Here is a 21,505-nt window from a genome sequence, read left to right on the forward strand (position 1 = left end):
CCTGATCTTTGGACTGGGTAAGAGTGGTCTGCTTAATTCAGACACTCTGTTCATCACCACCCCCTTTTCTGAATCGTTTTTGGCCACTATAGGTGTGGCAGGGTATACTCAGACATGAGTCCCTTGCTCACTGCTCCATCAGGATTCAAGCAAGCCGGGCCGACAACGGCTGAAATGCCAGAAACCGGTCCCCGGAAGCTTGTCTCCTTTCTGGTGAAGAATTGGCTTGGTAGTTTGGTCTGCCCTGTTCCCATGATGCTTTGGGCCAGGGACAGACTAATTTGCATATAGCCAGGTTCTGAGCTGGGATGGGGCAGTGAGCTAAATAACGGTGATGGATCAAGCCCTGATCTTTGGACTGGGTAAGAGTGGTCTGCTTAATTCAGACACTCTGTTCATCGCCACCCCCTTTTCTGAATCGTTTTTGGCCACTATAGGTGTGGCAGGGTATACTCAGACATGAGTCCCTTGCTCACTGCTCCATCAGGATTCAAGCAAGCCGGGCCGACGACGGCTGAAATGCCAGAAACCGGTCCCCGGAAGCTTGTCTCCTTTCTGGTGAAGAATTGGCTTGGTAGTTTGGTCTGCCCTGTTCCCATGATGCACTGGGCCAGGGACAGACTAATTTGCATATAGCCAGGTTTTGAGCTGGGATGGGGCAGTGAGCTAAATAACGGTGATGGATCAAGCCCTGATCTTTGGACTGGGTAAGAGTGGTCTGCTTAATTCAGACACTCTGTTCATCACCACCCCCTTTTCTGAATCGTTTTTGGCCACTATAGGTGTGGCAGGGTATACTCAGACATGAGTCCCTTGCTCACTGCTCCATCAGGATTCAAGCAAGCCGGGCCGACGACGGCTGAAATGCCAGAAACCGGTCCCCGGAAGCTTGTCTCCTTTCTGGTGAAGAATTGGCTTGGTAGTTTGGTCTGCCCTGTTCCCATGATGCACTGGGCCAGGGACAGACTAATTTGCATATAGCCAGGTTCTGAGCTGGGATGGGGCAGTGAGCTAAATAACGGTGATGGATCAAGCCCTGATCTTTGGACTGGGTAAGAGTGGTCTGCTTAATTCAGACACTCTGTTCATCACCACCCCCTTTTCTGAATCGTTTTTGGCCACTATAGGTGTGGCAGGGTATACTCAGACATGAGTCCCTTGCTCACTGCTCCATCAGGATTCAAGCAAGCCGGGCCGACGACGGCTGAATTGCCAGAAACCGGTCCCCGGAAGCTTGTCTCCTTTCTGGTGAAGAATTTGCTTGGTAGTTTGGTCTGCCCTGTTCCCATGATGCACTGGGCCAGGGACAGACTAATTTGCATATAGCCAGGTTCTGAGCTGGGATGGGGCAGTGAGCTAAATAACGGTGATGGATCAAGCCCTGATCTTTGGACTGGGTAAGAGTGGTCTGCTTAATTCAGAACCTCTGTTCATCACCACCCCCTTTTCTGAATCGTTTTTGGCCACTATAGGTGTGGCAGGGTATACTCAGACATGAGTCCCTTGCTCACTGCTCCATCAGGATTCAAGCAAGCCGGGCCGACGACGGCTGAAATGCCAGAAACCGGTCCCCGGAAGCTTGTCTCCTTTCTGGTGAAGAATTGGCTTGGTAGTTTGGTCTGCCCTGTTCCCATGATGCACTGGGCCAGGGACAGACTAATTTGCATATAGCCAGGTTCTGAGCTGGGATGGGGCAGTGAGCTAAATAACGGTGATGGATCAAGCCCTGATCTTAGGACTGGGTAAGAGTAGTCTGCTTAATTCAGACACTCTGTTCATCACCACCCCCTTTTCTGAATCGTTTTTGGCCACTATAGGTGTGGCAGGGTATACTCAGACATGAGTCCCTTGCTCACTGCTCCATCAGGATTCAAGCAAGCCGGGCCGACGACGGCTGAAATGCCAGAAACCGGTCCCCGGAAGCTTGTCTCCTTTCTGGTGAAGAATTGGCTTGGTAGTTAGGTCTGCCCTGTTCCCATGATGCACTGGGCCAGGGACAGACTAATTTGCATATAGCCAGGTTTTGAGCTGGGATGGGGCAGTGAGAAAAATAACGGTGATGGATAAAGCCCTGATCTTTGGACTGGGTAAGAGTGGTCTGCTTAATTCAGACACTCTGTTCATCACCACCCCCTTTTCTGAATCGTTTTTGGCCACTATAGGTGTGGCAGGGTATACTCAGACATGAGTCCCTTGCTTACTGCTCCATCAGGATTCAAGCAAGCCGGGCCGACGACAGCTGAAATGCCAGAAACCGGTCCCCGGAAGCTTGTCTCCTTTCTGGTGAAGAATTGGCTTGGTAGTTTGGTCTGCCCTGTTCCCATGATGCACTGGGCCAGGGACAGACTGATTTGCATATAGCCAGGTTCTGAGCTGGGATGGGGCAGTGAGCTAAATAACGGTGATGGATCAAGCCCTGATCTTTGGACTGGGTAAGAGTGGTCTGCTTAATTCAGACACTCTGTTCATCACCACCCCCTTTTCTGAATCCTTTTTTGCCACTATAGGTGTGGCATGGTATACTCAGACATGAGTCCCTTGCTCACTGCTCCATCAGGATTCAAGCAAGCTGGGCCGACGACGGCTGAAATGCCAGAAACCGGTCCCCGGAAGCTTGTCTCCTTTCTGGTGAAGAATTGGCTTGGTAGTTTGGTCTGCCCTGTTCCCATGATGCACTGGGCCAGGGACAGACTAATTTGCATATAGCCAGGTTCTGAGCTGGGATGGGGCGGTGAGCTAAATAACGGTGATGGATCAAGCCCTGATCTTTGGACTGGGTAAGAGTGGTCTGCTTAATTCAGGCACTCTGTTCATCACCACCCCCTTTTCTGAATCTTTTTTGGCCACTATAGGTGTGGCAGGGTATACTCAGACATGAGTCCCTTGCTCACTGCTCCATCAGGATTCAAGCAAGCCGGGCCGACGAAAGCTGAAATGCCAGAAACCGGTCCCCGGAAGTTTGTCTTCTTTCTGGTGAAGAATTGGCTTGGTAGTTTGGTCTGCCCTGTTCCCATGATGCACTGGGCCAGGGACAGACTAATTTGCATATAGCCAGGTTCTGAGCTGGGATGGGGCAGTGAGCTAAATAACGGTGATGGATCAATCCCTGATCTTTGGACTGGGTAAGAGTGGTGTGCTTAATTCAGACACTCTGTTCATCACCACCCCTTTTTCTGAATCGTTTTTGGCCACTATAGGTGTGGCAGGGTATACTCAGACATGAGTCCCTTGCTCACTGCTCCATCAGGATTCAAGCAAGCCGGGCCGACGACGGCTGAAATGCCAGAAACCGGTCCCCGGAAGCTTGTCTCCTTTCTGGTGAAGAATTGGCTTGGTAGTTTGGTCTGCCCTGTTCCCATGATGCACTGGGCCAAGGACAGACTAATTTGCATAAAGCCAGGTTTTGAGCTGGGATGGGGCAGTGAGCAAAATAACGGTGATGGATCAAGCCCTGATCTTTGGACTGGGTAAGAGTGGTCTGCTTAATTCAGACACTCTGTTCATCACCACCCCCTTTTCTGAATCGTTTTTGGCCACTATAGGTGTGGCAGGGTATACTCAGACATGAGTCCCTTGCTTACTGCTCCATCAGGATTCAAGCAAGCCGGGCCGACGACGGCTGAAATGCCAGAAACCGGTCCCCGGAAGCTTGTCTCCTTTCTGGTGAAGAATTGGCTTGGTAGATTGGTCTGCCCTGTTCCCATGATGCACTGGGCCGGGGACAGACTAATTTGCATATAGCCAGGTTCTGAGCTGGGATGGGGCAGTGAGCTAAATAACGGTGATGGATCAAGCCCTGATCTTTGGACTGAGTAAGAGTGGTCTGCTTAATTCAGACACTCTGTTCATCACCACCCCCTTTTCTGAATCGTTTTTGGCCACTATAGGTGTGGCAGGGTATACTCAGACATGAGTCCCTTGCTCACTGCTCCATCAGGATTCAAGCAAGCCGGGCCGACGACGGCTGAAATGCCAGAAACCGGTCCCCGGAAGCTTTTCTCCTTTCTGGTGAAGAATTGGCTTGGTAGTTTGGTCTGCCCTGTTCCCATGATACAGTGGGCCAGGGACAGACTAATTTGCATATAGCCTGGTTCTGAGCTGGGATGGGGCAGTGAGCTAAATGACGGTGATGGATCAAGCCCTGATCTTTGGACTGGGTAAGAGTGGTCTGCTTAATTCAGACACTCTGTTCATCACCACCCCCTTTTCTGAATCGTTTTTGGCCACTATAGGTGTGGCAGGGTATACTCAGACATGAGTCCCTTGCTCACTGCTCCATCAGGATTCAAGCAAGCCGGGCCGACGACGGCTGAAATGCCAGAAACCGGTCCTCGGAAGCTTGTCTCCTTTCTGGTGAAGAATTGGCTTGGTAGTTTGGTCTGCCCTGTTCCCATGATGCACTGGGCCAGGGACAGACTAATTTGCATATAGCCAGGTTCTGAGCTGAGATGGGGCAGTGAGCTAAATAACGGTGATGGATCAAGCCCTGATCTTTGGACTGGGTAAGAGTGGTCTGCTTAATTCAGACACTCTGTTCATCACCACCCCCTTTTCTGAATCGTTTTTGGCCACTATAGGTGTGGCAGGGTATACTCAGACATGAGTCCCTTGCTCACTGCTCCATCAGGATTCAAGCAAGCCGGGCCGACGACGGCTGAAATGCCAGAAACCGGTCCTCGGAAGCTTGTCTCCTTTCTGGTGAAGAATTGGCTTGGTAGTTTGGTCTGCCCTGTTCCCATGATGCACTGGGCCAGGGACAGACTAATTTGCATATAGCCAGGTTCTGAGCTGAGATGGGGCAGTGAGCTAAATAACGGTGATGGATCAAGCCCTGATCTTTGGACTGGGTAAGAGTGGTCTGCTTAATTCAGACACTCTGTTCATCACCACCCCCTTTTCTGAATCGTTTTTGGCCACTATAGGTGTGGCAGGGTATACTCAGACATGAGTCCCTTGCTCACTGCTCCATCAGGATTCAAGCAAGCCGGGCCGACGACGGCTGAAATGCCAGAAACCGGTCCCCGGAAGCTTGTCTCCTTTCTGGTGAAGAATTGGCTTGGTAGTTTGGTCTGCCCTGTTCCCATGATGCACTGGGCCAGGGACAGACTAATTTGCATATAGCCAGGTTCTGAGTTGGGATGGGGCAGTGAGCTAAATAACGGTGATGGATCAAGCCCTGATCTTTGGACTGGGTAAGAGTGGTCTGCTTAATTCAGACACTCTGTTCATCACCACCCCCTTTTCTGAATCGTTTTTGGCCACTATAGGTGTGGCAGGGTATACTCAGACATGAGTCCCTTGCTCACTGCTCCATCAGGATTCAAGCAAGCCGGGCCGACAACGGCTGAAATGCCAGAAACCGGTCCCCGGAAGCTTGTCTCCTTTCTGGTGAAGAATTGGCTTGGTAGTTTGGTCTGCCCTGTTCCCATGATGCACTGGGCCAGGGACAGACTAATTTGCATATAGCCAGGTTCTGATCTGGGATGGGGCAGTGAGCTAAATAACGGTGATGGATCAAGCCCTGATCTTTGGACTGGGTAAGAGTGGTCTGCTTAATTCAGACACTCTGTTCATCACCACCCCCTTTTCTGAATCATTGTTGGCCGCTATAGGTGTGGCAGGGTATACTCAGACATGAGTCCCTTGCTCACTGCTCCATCAGGATTCAAGCAAGCCGGGCCGACGACGGCTGAAATGCCAGAAACCGGTCCCCGGAAGCTTGTCTCCTTTCTGGTGAAGAATTGGCTTGGTAGTTTGGTCTGCCCTGTTCCCATGATGCACTGGGCCAGGGACAGACTAATTTGCATATAGCCAGTTCTGAGCTGGGATGGGGCAGTGAGCTAAATAACGGTGATGGATCAAGCCCTGATCCTTGGACTGGGTAAGAGTGGTCTGCTTAATTCAGACACTCTGTTCATCACCACCCCCTTTTCTGAATCGTTTTTGGCCACTATAGGTGTGGCAGGGTATACTCAGACATGAGTCCCTTGCTCACTGCTCCATCAGGATTCAAGCAAGCCGGGCCGACGACGGCTGAAATGCCAGAAACCGGTCCCTAGAAGCTTGTCTCCTTTCTGGTGAAGAATTGGCTTGGTAGTTAGGTCTGCCCTGTTCCCATGATGCACTGGGCCAGGGACAGACTAATTTGCATATAGCCAGGTTTTGAGCTGGGATGGGGCAGTGAGAAAAATAACGGTGATGGATAAAGCCCTGATCTTTGGACTGGGTAAGAGTGGTCTGCTTAATTCAGACACTCTGTTCATCACCACCCCCTTTTCTGAATCGTTTTTGGCCACTATAGGTGTGGCAGGGTATACTCAGACATGAGTCCCTTGCTTACTGCTCCATCAGGATTCAAGCAAGCCGGGCCGACGACAGCTGAAATGCCAGAAACCGGTCCCCGGAAGCTTGTCTCCTTTCTGGTGAAGAATTGGCTTGGTAGTTTGGTCTGCCCTGTTCCCATGATGCACTGGGCCAGGGACAGACTGATTTGCATATAGCCAGGTTCTGAGCTGGGATGGGGCAGTGAGCTAAATAACGGTGATGGATCAAGCCCTGATCTTTGGACTGGGTAAGAGTGGTCTGCTTAATTCAGACACTCTGTTCATCACCACCCCCTTTTCTGAATCCTTTTTTGCCACTATAGGTGTGGCATGGTATACTCAGACATGAGTCCCTTGCTCACTGCTCCATCAGGATTCAAGCAAGCTGGGCCGACGACGGCTGAAATGCCAGAAACCGGTCCCCGGAAGCTTGTCTCCTTTCTGGTGAAGAATTGGCTTGGTAGTTTGGTCTGCCCTGTTCCCATGATGCACTGGGCCAGGGACAGACTAATTTGCATATAGCCAGGTTCTGAGCTGGGATGGGGCGGTGAGCTAAATAACGGTGATGGATCAAGCCCTGATCTTTGGACTGGGTAAGAGTGGTCTGCTTAATTCAGGCACTCTGTTCATCACCACCCCCTTTTCTGAATCTTTTTTGGCCACTATAGGTGTGGCAGGGTATACTCAGACATGAGTCCCTTGCTCACTGCTCCATCAGGATTCAAGCAAGCCGGGCCGACGAAAGCTGAAATGCCAGAAACCGGTCCCCGGAAGTTTGTCTTCTTTCTGGTGAAGAATTGGCTTGGTAGTTTGGTCTGCCCTGTTCCCATGATGCACTGGGCCAGGGACAGACTAATTTGCATATAGCCAGGTTCTGAGCTGGGATGGGGCAGTGAGCTAAATAACGGTGATGGATCAATCCCTGATCTTTGGACTGGGTAAGAGTGGTGTGCTTAATTCAGACACTCTGTTCATCACCACCCCTTTTTCTGAATCGTTTTTGGCCACTATAGGTGTGGCAGGGTATACTCAGACATGAGTCCCTTGCTCACTGCTCCATCAGGATTCAAGCAAGCCGGGCCGACGACGGCTGAAATGCCAGAAACCGGTCCCCGGAAGCTTGTCTCCTTTCTGGTGAAGAATTGGCTTGGTAGTTTGGTCTGCCCTGTTCCCATGATGCACTGGGCCAAGGACAGACTAATTTGCATAAAGCCAGGTTTTGAGCTGGGATGGGGCAGTGAGCAAAATAACGGTGATGGATCAAGCCCTGATCTTTGGACTGGGTAAGAGTGGTCTGCTTAATTCAGACACTCTGTTCATCACCACCCCCTTTTCTGAATCGTTTTTGGCCACTATAGGTGTGGCAGGGTATACTCAGACATGAGTCCCTTGCTTACTGCTCCATCAGGATTCAAGCAAGCCGGGCCGACGACGGCTGAAATGCCAGAAACCGGTCCCCGGAAGCTTGTCTCCTTTCTGGTGAAGAATTGGCTTGGTAGATTGGTCTGCCCTGTTCCCATGATGCACTGGGCCGGGGACAGACTAATTTGCATATAGCCAGGTTCTGAGCTGGGATGGGGCAGTGAGCTAAATAACGGTGATGGATCAAGCCCTGATCTTTGGACTGAGTAAGAGTGGTCTGCTTAATTCAGACACTCTGTTCATCACCACCCCCTTTTCTGAATCGTTTTTGGCCACTATAGGTGTGGCAGGGTATACTCAGACATGAGTCCCTTGCTCACTGCTCCATCAGGATTCAAGCAAGCCGGGCCGACGACGGCTGAAATGCCAGAAACCGGTCCCCGGAAGCTTGTCTCCTTTCTGGTGAAGAATTGGCTTGGTAGTTTGGTCTGCCCTGTTCCCATGATACAGTGGGCCAGGGACAGACTAATTTGCATATAGCCTGGTTCTGAGCTGGGATGGGGCAGTGAACTAAATGACGGTGATGGATCAAGCCCTGATCTTTGGACTGGGTAAGAGTGGTCTGCTTAATTCAGACACTCTGTTCATCACCACCCCCTTTTCTGAATCGTTTTTGGCCACTATAGGTGTGGCAGGGTATACTCAGACATGAGTCCCTTGCTCACTGCTCCATCAGGATTCAAGCAAGCCGGGCCGACGACGGCTGAAATGCCAGAAACCGGTCCTCGGAAGCTTGTCTCCTTTCTGGTGAAGAATTGGCTTGGTAGTTTGGTCTGCCCTGTTCCCATGATGCACTGGGCCAGGGACAGACTAATTTGCATATAGCCAGGTTCTGAGCTGAGATGGGGCAGTGAGCTAAATAACGGTGATGGATCAAGCCCTGATCTTTGGACTGGGTAAGAGTGGTCTGCTTAATTCAGACACTCTGTTCATCACCACCCCCTTTTCTGAATCGTTTTTGGCCACTATAGGTGTGGCAGGGTATACTCAGACATGAGTCCCTTGCTCACTGCTCCATCAGGATTCAAGCAAGCCGGGCCGACGACGGCTGAAATGCCAGAAACCGGTCCTCGGAAGCTTGTCTCCTTTCTGGTGAAGAATTGGCTTGGTAGTTTGGTCTGCCCTGTTCCCATGATGCACAGGGCCAGGGACAGACTAATTTGCATATAGCCAGGTTCTGAGCTGAGATGGGGCAGTGAGCTAAATAACGGTGATGGATCAAGCCCTGATCTTTGGACTGGGTAAGAGTGGTCTGCTTAATTCAGACACTCTGTTCATCACCACCCCCTTTTCTGAATCGTTTTTGGCCACTATAGGTGTGGCAGGGTATACTCAGACATGAGTCCCTTGCTCACTGCTCCATCAGGATTCAAGCAAGCCGGGCCGACGACGGCTGAAATGCCAGAAACCGGTCCCCGGAAGCTTGTCTCCTTTCTGGTGAAGAATTGGCTTGGTAGTTTGGTCTGCCCTGTTCCCATGATGCACTGGGCCAGGGACAGACTAATTTGCATATAGCCAGGTTCTGAGTTGGGATGGGGCAGTGAGCTAAATAACGGTGATGGATCAAGCCCTGATCTTTGGACTGGGTAAGAGTGGTCTGCTTAATTCAGACACTCTGTTCATCACCACCCCCTTTTCTGAATCGTTTTTGGCCACTATAGGTGTGGCAGGGTATACTCAGACATGAGTCCCTTGCTCACTGCTCCATCAGGATTCAAGCAAGCCGGGCCGACGACGGCTGAAATGCCAGAAACCGGTCCCCGGAAGCTTGTCTCCTTTCTGGTGAAGAATTGGCTTGGTAGTTTGGTCTGCCCTGTTCCCATGATGCACTGGGCCAGGGACAGACTAATTTGCATATAGCCAGGTTCTGATCTGGGATGGGGCAGTGAGCTAAATAACGGTGATGGATCAAGCCCTGATCTTTGGACTGGGTAAGAGTGGTCTGCTTAATTCAGACACTCTGTTCATCACCACCCCCTTTTCTGAATCATTGTTGGCCACTATAGGTGTGGCAGGGTATACTCAGACATGAGTCCCTTGCTCACTGCTCCATCAGGATTCAAGCAAGCCGGGCCGACGACGGCTGAAATGCCAGAAACCGGTCCCCGGAAGCTTGTCTCCTTTCTGGTGAAGAATTGGCTTGGTAGTTTGGTCTGCCCTGTTCCCATGATGCACTGGGCCAGGGACAGACTAATTTGCATATAGCCAGTTCTGAGCTGGGATGGGGCAGTGAGCTAAATAACGGTGATGGATCAAGCCCTGATCCTTGGACTGGGTAAGAGTGGTCTGCTTAATTCAGACACTCTGTTCATCACCACCACCACCTTTTCTGAATCACCATTAGTAGGTATAACCCTGAATGCAGGAAGAATCAGAAATTTGTCCACAATAGTTGACAGGTTCTCAACTGACACAGCTGGTGGTTTCCAATTAGTGAATACCGAGGTCATTGCACTTAGATCGATGGTTATGCAAAACCGTCTTGCCCTGGACATACTCCTAGCAAATGAGGGAGGAGTCTGTGGCATTTTACATGTCCAGCATTGTTGTACATATATCCCAGATGAGAGTAAGAATATTGAAATGTACATTAAAAACATTACAGAGATGCATTCAGAAATAGTTCCCTTAGAAGAGGATGATTTCTCAGAACGACTTTCTAAAAGATTCCAGGCTACCAAAACCTGGTTTCAAGAGATTGGTGGTTCAGTTCTTGGCAAGATTCTAACACCTTTGTTTGTAATAATTTTTGTGATAGTTTTGACGAAGGTCAGTTGCATGTTGCATAAGAGAAAGAAGTACATGAAAGAGAAGAAAAGAACTTACAAAATCAGAAATGAACAGGAGGAAGAGGTAGAGCTGGAGGAGTTTCGTAGAGCTCAATATGATAGCTGCAAAGAGACAGCTGAAACAGCTTTTTAGATACTACTAACACAGTGAAATCAAAGCATATTCGTTCTAAACAAAATTTGCTAAATTTTGGGTGTGGTGTGGTGATTTGGAAATCACCAGATGAGAGAGTTGATGGAGCGAGTTTTGGAAATGTTTTCATTTTTGCTCGTGAAGTTATACTTCCATAACCAATTAACAATGTAAATGATGTGTGTTATGTGTTTACTGACCCAACCTAGATTAAGTATTGCAAATTCACGAACATAATGGGTGTAACATATGTGCTCTGTGTTGCAGCAAGTACGTTTTTATTAAATAATTTATTAATCTTGTTTGTTTGTTTGTCGTCCTGTTGATACTAATCGCGGCTGATTAAATAATGGCATGTGCTTGGTGTATATGTGCCATTGTCTATGTTATGTTGTTGTCAATGTTGTCATTATTTTGTTTTATTTTATTTTTTATGCGGAGAATCCTGCTGGACTAAAGTGAAGAATAGTAGATATAAATGCTGCTTTATCTGTTTGCTTTTGCTAGATAACTTAGACTAATGGGTTAATCATTAGCAATGGTGGGTGGCAACAGAACGAATTTCATTTCTATGCATTAATTATTCTTTTGTGTTTGTTTATATAATAGTTATCGTAAAAGTGGTTTTGGGCCTGGTTCATTCATGTTTGGAAAAAATCTGCTCAGAAAAAGCAAAGAGTCCGTCTTTGGAAAATGCTCGCTGCCAAGTTTGTTTAACGTAATGTTAAAAAGAAACGTGATGAGCTGACTGTTCTTTTGGTCAGCGGGGCCAAGGCCAGGAACCGGCAGAGGAGTTTGACAAACTGAGGAAGTTATGATTCCTTCCAATAAATGTTGCAAGTTGGAGGAAGCCTCGCATTTCGAAAGCTATAAACAATGAACTCTATGAAAGAGTTGGAACCGATGTTCAAAATTATGGAGTATTGTACTGTGGAAGATGCACTGCTGATTTTATATCAAGTTGATCATACAGTTAAGAAGTTAGTGATTTTTAGTGGTGCTCAGCCTGGAGGCGTCGAGGGTCCGACGGCGCCGGTTGAAGTATTTACAGACGTGAAACTAGAGGTGCTCTAGTTACATCCCATGGCTGGCACTCATCATTCATCGTCATTCCTTGAGATAAGAAAACGACTTTCATTCAATGTTTCCAAAAGTAGTTATTTATTATATTTCTTAGTTCAAGAGTTCCATATTTGAAAATTCAGTTCAATTTCATTGCAAATCGTGGTAATCGTTTATACAAACTCAAACATTGTCATTTATGTGGGTCCAATGCATTTCGGGCATTGATGACAAGCCCTTCGTCAGGGAATTGACACTACAAATGACAGTAAAACCATAGGTTAATTTGGGGCCAGAAAAATGTATGCAGAAAACAATATAAACCTCAACATTGAATCATGTGAGTTACTAATTATCACAATAGTACATATTAATAAAGTTGTGCAAGCGTAAAAGTGCAGTAAATGATGATCGTGTAAGTAGCCATTAGGATTCAGGGTGGGTAAGTGAAAACGGGTATTATAGTGAGCGTATATATCTATGGTTGACACGGGTAGTAGTTCACTTATGTGAATGGCTGTTGGATTTGGGGTTAAACTTACATGTCTGTCGGTTGGTCAGGATCGCGTGATCTGAGGGAAGACAAAGTAAACAAAAAGAGCCGTCAGCGCCTGTGGGCGTGCGGACCTCAGTAGCGTTCGCATCTACTAGAAGTGGGATTGTAACCACTCACCTGAGAGAATCTGAGACGCGAATAATCGGCCGGTGCTCGTCTGCTCGGTGACGCCGGTGACAGCGAAATTTTCCCGGGTCAATTTCATACGGAAAGTTGCGATCACGTGGTTGGTCACGTGTAGTCAATAACGAAAACAGACTAAGGAAGTGCTAATGGAAGGTGTAAACAATACGAGGGGAGTCTCTGAAAAAAGACTCGGCTTCAGGAGAATATAAAACATCTGAGGGTGAAACATTAAATTATAATAGGGGTGAAAAATTAATTAAGGGTGAAAAATTAAATCATGGTAGGCCACGGTGGTATTGTAGTTGGGGAGAGGGGTGTTGGTGGGGGCGTGTTGAGTGTCCATGGTGTGATGAACATACACATTAACAGTCAATTCGATAATCAGAGCAAAATACTTTACAGGTAGCATGCAAATTCTATTCTTTCGTTCAATCCTGTTGGATTCTGGGTAGATAGTTTCTGAATCCAATAATTTTCTCTTCTTAGTAGGAATTTGTTATTGTCTCTCCCTTCTTGTTTGGTTATAGTCTCAAGGACAATGAATTTAATTTGAGATATGTTGTGGGATTTCTCAACGAAGTGGGCTGATAGTGCTGATTTGGAATTTTTTAATCGAATGTTAGATTTGTGTTCCGTGAGTCGGACTTTGATACGTCGTTCGGTTTTCCCGATGTACATTTTCCCACATGGGCACTTGATCCCATAGATTAGGTTAGCAGTATCGCAGGTTGCATTCACTTTGAGTTTGATAGTGTGACCTTGACTCGGGTGGTTGATGGTATTTCCTTTAATTATGTTATTGCAGTTACCGCAATTTAGGCAAGGTTTAGTGCCAGTGTAGGTGGTTTTATCTTCAGGTTTCTGTTGGAGGATTTCTCCCAAGTTTTTAGCCCTAGTATAAGCAAATATAGGTGGTTGGGTAAATGCATTTTTGAAGTCTGGTTCCATATTGAGTATAGTCCAATGTTTCATTATGGTTTGCTTGTATTTTTTACTGCTCGTAGAGTATTTAGAAACCACTACTATGCGTGTTTGTTCAGTTTTAGTAGTCGGTGTTAAAAGTTTGGGTCTGTCCTGTTTATCAATTCTCAATTTGGTTTCCTCAATTAGGGTCTTGGGGTACCCTCTCTTTATGAATTTTTGTGACATTTCCGTTAGTCTCTGTTTGAGTGTTGTAGTGTCTGAAGTGATCCTTTTCACTCTTGCCATTTGTGAATACGGTAAGTTACGTATTAGATTGGGTTCATGGAAGCTAGAGTGTAACAGTAGATTATTCCTGTCGGTGGGTTTTACGTGTAGGTCTGTGATGAATCCATTCGGTGTTATGGTAACCTTCACATCCAGGAAGTTAACTGACGTAGCTGAAATGTCCCAGGTAAGTTGGATCCTCTGGTCAATTGCGTTAAATTTGGTAAGTTCCGATCTCAAGGATTCCTCTGTATCTGCCCATATGATGAAGTAATCATCAATGTATCGGGTTAGCATCTTAAGGTGATTGGTCCAGTTTATATTCTTCAGGATATGTTGTGTCTCATACCACTGCATAAACAGATTTGCATACACGGGTGCGGCCGAATTGCCCATGGCCATCCCGGTGAGTTGTTGATACCAGTGGTCTTGGGTTTTGAAATAGCTGTGGTATAAGGTAAAATGCATTAGTTCCATTAGAAACAGTTGGAAATCCTGGTCTAAGTCAGTGTTCAAAAGAGCTGATTCCAAGGCTTCAATCCCCATATCATGGGGTATGCTTGTATATAGGCTACAAACAAATTTAACGCAATTGACCAGAGGATCCAACTTACCTGGGACATTTCAGCTACGTCAGTTAACTTCCTGGATGTGAAGGTTACCATAACACCGAATGGATTCATCACAGACCTACACGTAAAACCCACCGACAGGAATAATCTACTGTTACACTCTAGCTTCCATGAACCCAATCTAATACGTAACTTACCGTATTCACAAATGGCAAGAGTGAAAAGGATCACTTCAGACACTACAACACTCAAACAGAGACTAACGGAAATGTCACAAAAATTCATAAAGAGAGGGTACCCCAAGACCCTAATTGAGGAAACCAAATTGAGAATTGATAAACAGGACAGACCCAAACTTTTAACACCGACTACTAAAACTGAACAAACACGCATAGTAGTGGTTTCTAAATACTCTACGAGCAGTAAAAAATACAAGCAAACCATAATGAAACATTGGACTATACTCAATATGGAACCAGACTTCAAAAATGCATTTACCCAACCACCTATATTTGCTTATACTAGGGCTAAAAACTTGGGAGAAATCCTCCAACAGAAACCTGAAGATAAAACCACCTACACTGGCACTAAACCTTGCCTAAATTGCGGTAACTGCAATAACATAATTAAAGGAAATACCATCAACCACCCGAGTCAAGGTCACACTATCAAACTCAAAGTGAATGCAACCTGCGATACTGCTAACCTAATCTATGGGATCAAGTGCCCATGTGGGAAAATGTACATCGGGAAAACCGAACGACGTATCAAAGTCCGACTCACGGAACACAAATCTAACATTCGATTAAAAAATTCCAAATCAGCACTATCAGCCCACTTCGTTGAGAAATCCCACAACATATCTCAAATTAAATTCATTGTCCTTGAGACTATAACCAAACAAGAAGGGAGAGACAATAACAAATTCCTACTAAGAAGAGAAAATTATTGGATTCAGAAACTATCTACCCAGAATCCAACAGGATTGAACGAAAGAATAGAATTTGCATGCTACCTGTAAAGTATTTTGCTCTGATTATCGAATTGACTGTTAATGTGTATGTTCATCACACCATGGACACTCAACACGCCCCCACCAACACCCCTCTCCCCAACTACAATACCACCGTGGCCTACCATGATTTAATTTTTCACCCTTAATTAATTTTTCACCCCTATTATAATTTAATGTTTCACCCTCAGATGTTTTATATTCTCCTGAAGCCGAGTCTTTTTTCAGAGACTCCCCTCGTATTGTTTACACCTTCCATTAGCACTTCCTTAGTCTGTTTTCGTTATTGACTACACGTGACCAACCACGTGATCGCAACTTTCCGTATGAAATTGACCCGGGAAAATTTCGCTGTCACCGGCGTCACCGAGCAGACGAGCACCGGCCGATTATTCGCGTCTCAGATTCTCTCAGGTGAGTGGTTACAATCCCACTTCTAGTAGATGCGAACGCTACTGAGGTCCGCACGCCCACAGGCGCTGACGGCTCTTTTTGTTTACTTTGTCTTCCCTCAGATCACGCGATCCTGACCAACCGACAGACATGTAAGTTTAACCCCAAATCCAACAGCCATTCACATAAGTGAACTACTACCCGTGTCAACCATAGATATATACGCTCACTATAATACCCGTTTTCACTTACCCACCCTGAATCCTAATGGCTACTTACACGATCATCATTTACTGCACTTTTACGCTTGCACAACTTTATTAATATGTACTATTGTGATAATTAGTAACTCACATGATTCAATGTTGAGGTTTATATTGTTTTCTGCATACATTTTTCTGGCCCCAAATTAACCTATGGTTTTACTGTCATTTGTAGTGTCAATTCCCTGACGAAGGGCTTGTCATCAATGCCCGAAATGCATTGGACCCACATAAATGACAATGTTTGAGTTTGTATAAACGATTACCACGATTTGCAATGAAATTGAACTGAATTTTCAAATATGGAACTCTTGAACTAAGAAATATAATAAATAACTACTTTTGGAAACATTGAATGAAAGTCGTTTTCTTATCTCAAGGAATGACGATGAATGATGAGTGCCAAAATTATGGAGTGACATGGTGGCCTGTCACTTGTTGGCCAATCAGGATTCGACTTGAGCAGAAAAATTACAAGTTTTCTTAGATTAGTTTAGCTTAGAAAGGTATAAAAACTCTTCCCCGGAGAAGAGAGTGCTCACTGCTTCTTGCTGACTTTTGATGAGGGTATATGCTGACGGACTTCTCTTGGAGCACGTAAGACCTAAAGAGACTTTTTTCATTATTCTTAAATGGAGCAAGTGTAGTTAGGGACTTAGAATTAGATGAGGGCAAACTGGTATTTCCTATTTTGAATTATGTTTTGATTTACTTACATTTGTCAAAACTTTGGCAAATACTTAATAAAATGCTTAATAAAGATTTCTAATGCACTTTCCTGAAATAAAGTTAATCAATATTTTTCTTTGAAAAAGCAAGCTGGCCTTGTTATTTCATGAGTTTAGGTTATCATTAGCAAGATCTTTTCGCCACAGTGGCTTAATTAATTTTGGGGTTATTAAAGTGTTATGTATTCATTTTACCGCAGATGTATATAAATGTATATAATTTTGTGAATAGGTTAATTAAGTCACATGATTCAGTTGGTCAAAATATGTCATGTTAGTTTATGGGCCTTATGTTTGATTTTGACTATTAGTGTGGGATTAGGTAGTGTAGTTTATGACATATTTCCTATAGGCCGCTGGATCAATAACATGTGCTGTATTGAATCTGAAGCAAATTTTAAAAAGGAAATAAAAACGAGGTAATTTTCACCTGCATACCTTTCTGGATCTGTAGCAGTTTACTAGCAAAGCCCTAGGATGCTCCTTGGGCAAGGAATGGCGATCAGTGGGACAAAGAGAAAGCTGTGAGGTGAGACTACACAAAACAAAAAATACAAATCTATACAAAGTGACTAAGGAAAACAGGAGCCGCAGCAGGAGAAGACAACGCACTAATATTGCGGTAAAAGAAAGGCTAAAGCAGTGTTAAAGGTCTACAGATACTAATATGCAGTACAAAGTCTAACGCAGAGTAAAGGCTGCAGATACTATTACTACACTACAATGACAAACACATCGAACCAAAGATATATAAACTAATGCAGCAATGCAAGGCTAAGGCAATGAAAAAAGGCAACAGAAAAAGTGAGTGCTGGGCTAATAATATACGCAGAGCAGAGGAGTAAGGACATAAGCTGCAGAGTTGAGAGACCTGCAGAATGAGTGGCATTAGGGGGACCATGATCAGGGATCTTGGTAAGCCTGGAGGAATGCAAGGTAGTGCAAGCGTTGCTTTGCGTTAGTCTGCATGGTGTGGGAGGTACACGTGTGGTGCATGGGTGTTCTCACACATCTATTCTGAAGCATTCTCAGATTTACAACACTGGTAGGTGGGGATGTGTCAGAATTGTATGCCTTCCCACAAGAGGAACAACTTTATTTCTCCCCATTCCCTCATTCTAAGTGTGCTGCCTTCTGCAGCAGACTTTAAAAAAGGAAAATACCCACAAGGATTGTTTTTGTGCAGTAAGGGGTCCCTGCCTGCACAGAAGCAATCCTACCTGTAATACAGGCACACTTTCACCATGGCACAAGGGTGCCTGCATTGGCGCTACACTGTGGATTGTGGACCAGCAGAGGTGGAGGACAGGAATGAGCCATGTCTTCAAAGATATGGTACATAACTAAACTCTCCCTTTCATGCAGCTCAGCACAACAAGTTGTGTTGTGCATTGTGTTTCGTGATTTTTCTAAATATCTGCCCCCAAAATCCGTTTGAGACTCAGTTCCAGGTTCAACTTAACGACAAGCATCTCCGGTGGCGAATGCAGATGAGAGGGGAGAATCACATCAGCTTTCATTAGGGAGTTTTAGAAAGTGCCTCTTTTCACACCATTTTCTGTGGACTGATGTTGCAGGTTTTTCGAGTGTGTGTACTTAGAGACTGCTAATCTGGTTCCAGTGTATATGCTCTGACCCGTAGAACATGCAAAAATTGCCTAACTCCTCATTGACAACTCCCCTATAAGGCTATGGTATGTGGTGTTCTTAAATACACCTTATGATTTGCAAGTTGAAAGTCACACATGGACATAAGCACTGGGGAGAGATCTGCTTACTACCCTAGCCACAACTCTGCGTAGGCTCACAGGCTCTGAACAAGGGGAGAAGGGTTTGTTCATCTTGGAGTTAGTGAGTGAAGTGCACTGAGGAATGTTTACTGTTGGTCACAGAGGAACTGCTGCAAACTGCTGGAAAGGTAGGTAGGATTGCCCTTGTGAACTTTTCTCTACTGGTCTAGGGAGTGACCAGGATTCACCCACAACCTAGAACTAAGCATAAATGTGGCATCCCTTGGCACCCGCCACAGAACACTACTGAACTTCACCTGTGGTTTGGGACCTGAGAGAATAGCTGAAGGGCTGTACCTGCTCTAACTTTTTTTCAAGTGGATTACAAAGAAATGGACTGTAGGTGAGTTGATTGATCTCCTGTATAAGCCACAGGGCCACAACAAGCTGTGAAAGGACTTTCCTGAAGTACCAAGCTGAACATTACTAACTGGGACCTTGCCTTGAACATGCTGGTGGCCTTTGCTGGAGTGAGTCTTGACCAACAATGGCTGTTCCTAAGGCTCTTGGGACTAAAGGGACTTCTCTTAGCATCCCTGTTAGGGCTTCCGGAGCACCACACAGTTGGTTCGCCCCTTGCGCATTATGCCTCTCTGCTCTACAGCATGGCTACCCCAGGGGCTGAGTTCAAGTTTTAATTACTGAAAGTTTTAACTGGCTCCAACAAGATAGTGAATCAATTAATCAAGAAAGCTTTATTCAACTGTATAAATCATAAAATAGTGACCTAATTACATTAGGTGGGCTTCTATGCACCACAATGAATCTCTTTCTCCCAAGTTGTGGTAAGGAAAATGGTGCAATAAAGTAGAAGAAACAGCATATTGTGATTAGGTAGGAGTTTTGTAAGAGAATAAGATCATAGGTGAAAATCTTACTTTAAAATGTCCTGTCTGTCAGTTCTTTAATGTATTCAAACATAGGGCCTGATTCACAAAGGGTAACTTATACTTTAGGGTAAGTTTATGATTGTTTGCTATTCGCAAAGATATGTTACGAGTAGTATCTTTACTACAGCGGAGCCTCTGCACGTAAAAGATAGGACAGTCTGATCTGTTTATGTGCAGAGACTCGTCTGTAGGAAAGATACTACTCGTTAAGTATCTTTGTGAATAGAAAACTATGGTAAACTTGCACTAAAGTGTAAGTTACCCTTTGTATATCAGGCCCATAAACCTTCCTTGAATTGGTGATGATGGTTTTACAATTCGACAATTTCTTTTTTGCCCATATGCTCTTCTTTGCAAACCTCAGAGATGTAAACCTTAAGATACAAACATGTTTTTACTCAGTATCCCCTTCGGAATGGAATATTATAATGGAATAATTGACTGTGCTGTCAGTCCATCTAAACAAACATGTTAGTTCCCTGGCCTGGAATCTATGTATAGGTTGAATTAGAAGTCAGTAATCCTGATGCAATATTTCATCATATGCAGTGGGTCCCGTCTATAAGAAGAGGGCATGACCTGTACCATGTGCAGTCTTTCCCTGTTATCCCATTTCACAGAATCTTATGTGATGTTTTTGCTGCAAGAAGGAAGATTTGTTCGAGAGCAGAAGTGCTGATGCTGTGAAGCTGGACTCCAGGTATGTGAGCAGTGTTCAGCCTGTGTGCTTTACTTGTGCTTGTTTAGTTGGGCTTTGTATTAGTGATAAGAAGAGCTCTGCTTTGCAGCATCGAATTCACTGCTTAGGACAGAGAAGGGAGACAATTAGAAGAACATTTAGAATGTTTTAAACAAGTGTTAATAGCAAGGAGATGCTTAAGGGAAAACTAATTAAACCTTGACATAAATGATATTTTGCTGCTTGCTTAAAAGTAACTGCTTTTTAAAAGGGCTTTACTATCTCTTTAGTGGGTACTAAAGTTAGATGGATGTTTCAAAGTACTTTGGTAGGAGGAGGGGGCGGGCACACAGGAGTGGGTGTCTTCCACCAGTGCCAGCTTCTATTCAGGTACCCTGGGGAACGGGTCTGAACAGCGGGTCCATGAGGGTCCACCTGTCATATATATGCCCGGGCATTTATTTGTTTCAGTTCTCACTTTTTTATCTGCTGCTATTGTTCCTGCAGCTCACTATAGATCAGAGGTGGTGGGCAGACTGGCAGAGTTTACCTTTTCGGGCAGAAGTGCACGTGGACGGTGACCCTCGGCACATGGTCATGTGAGGGATTGAGGGAGCTGATGGAAAAGAAATGTGAGCTCCACAAATCGAGCAGAATCAACAAACGTGCATGAGGTGAGGGTGACCCAGCAGAGGTCAGTGGTGGGGTGAGGAGAGGAGGTGGTTGGGGGCAAGTGTGAAGACAGACAAAGGTGCACAGTAGGGGAAGATACAGAGAGGTTACCCTTGATCGAGCCACAGCCTGCATCTTGATGAGTGCTTATTTGTGTTTTACTTCACCCGGTGTCCGCACTTATGCAATGTGCTGAGAAGCCAAAGTCGAACCTCATAGTGAGGCTGTTGTTGTTTTTCTGGTGGAAGAGATAGTGACTTTATGAGGGGCCAAGGTGAAGTAAGAGGCTCTAATCATTAACCTTGGGCGAAGCACTACGCTACGCTCGCGGAGTTTGCGAAGTTTGCGCAACTTCGCACTATGCGAGCTGCACGTAGAACAGTGCAAACACGCGTAGAGCAGCATAGCGTAGTGCATAGTTCATTTTTTGCTTGTTCACGGTCCTCAACGTCATGTTCGCGACCGCGAGCAAGCAAAATTACATCCCCGCGAGATTCTCAACGCGGGGAGGGTCAGGTTTCTCATTGTGAGTGGTTGTGCATGCCTGCGACCGCTCTCAATGAGAAACTACCAGTTCGCGTTGAGAAAGCTGCCGCTCGAGTAATAATCTACTCGAGCAGCAGAAAACTACAGCTCGCACTGTGCAAGATGCCATTTTCAATGATTGCATATTGCCGGATGCTTGTCCGCACTGTGCAATCATTGAAAATGCATCTTGCACAGTGCGAACATGCTACTACGCAGCTCGCGTAGTGCTACGTGAAGTTTGCGTAGTGCGAAGTGCAGTTCGCGTAGCTTCGTGTAGCGCTACTTCACGAACTACGCCCACCCTTACTAATCATCAGAGGCTCAGCTGGGGTGAAGCCAGAGACAGACAGCTGCACTCTGACCCAGAGTCCAGGGGAGG

The sequence above is a fragment of the Lissotriton vulgaris genome, chromosome 3_1, assembly GCF_964263255.1.
Source record: "Lissotriton vulgaris chromosome 3_1, aLisVul1.2, whole genome shotgun sequence".
In the NCBI taxonomy this organism is placed as follows: Eukaryota; Metazoa; Chordata; class Amphibia; order Caudata; family Salamandridae; genus Lissotriton; species Lissotriton vulgaris.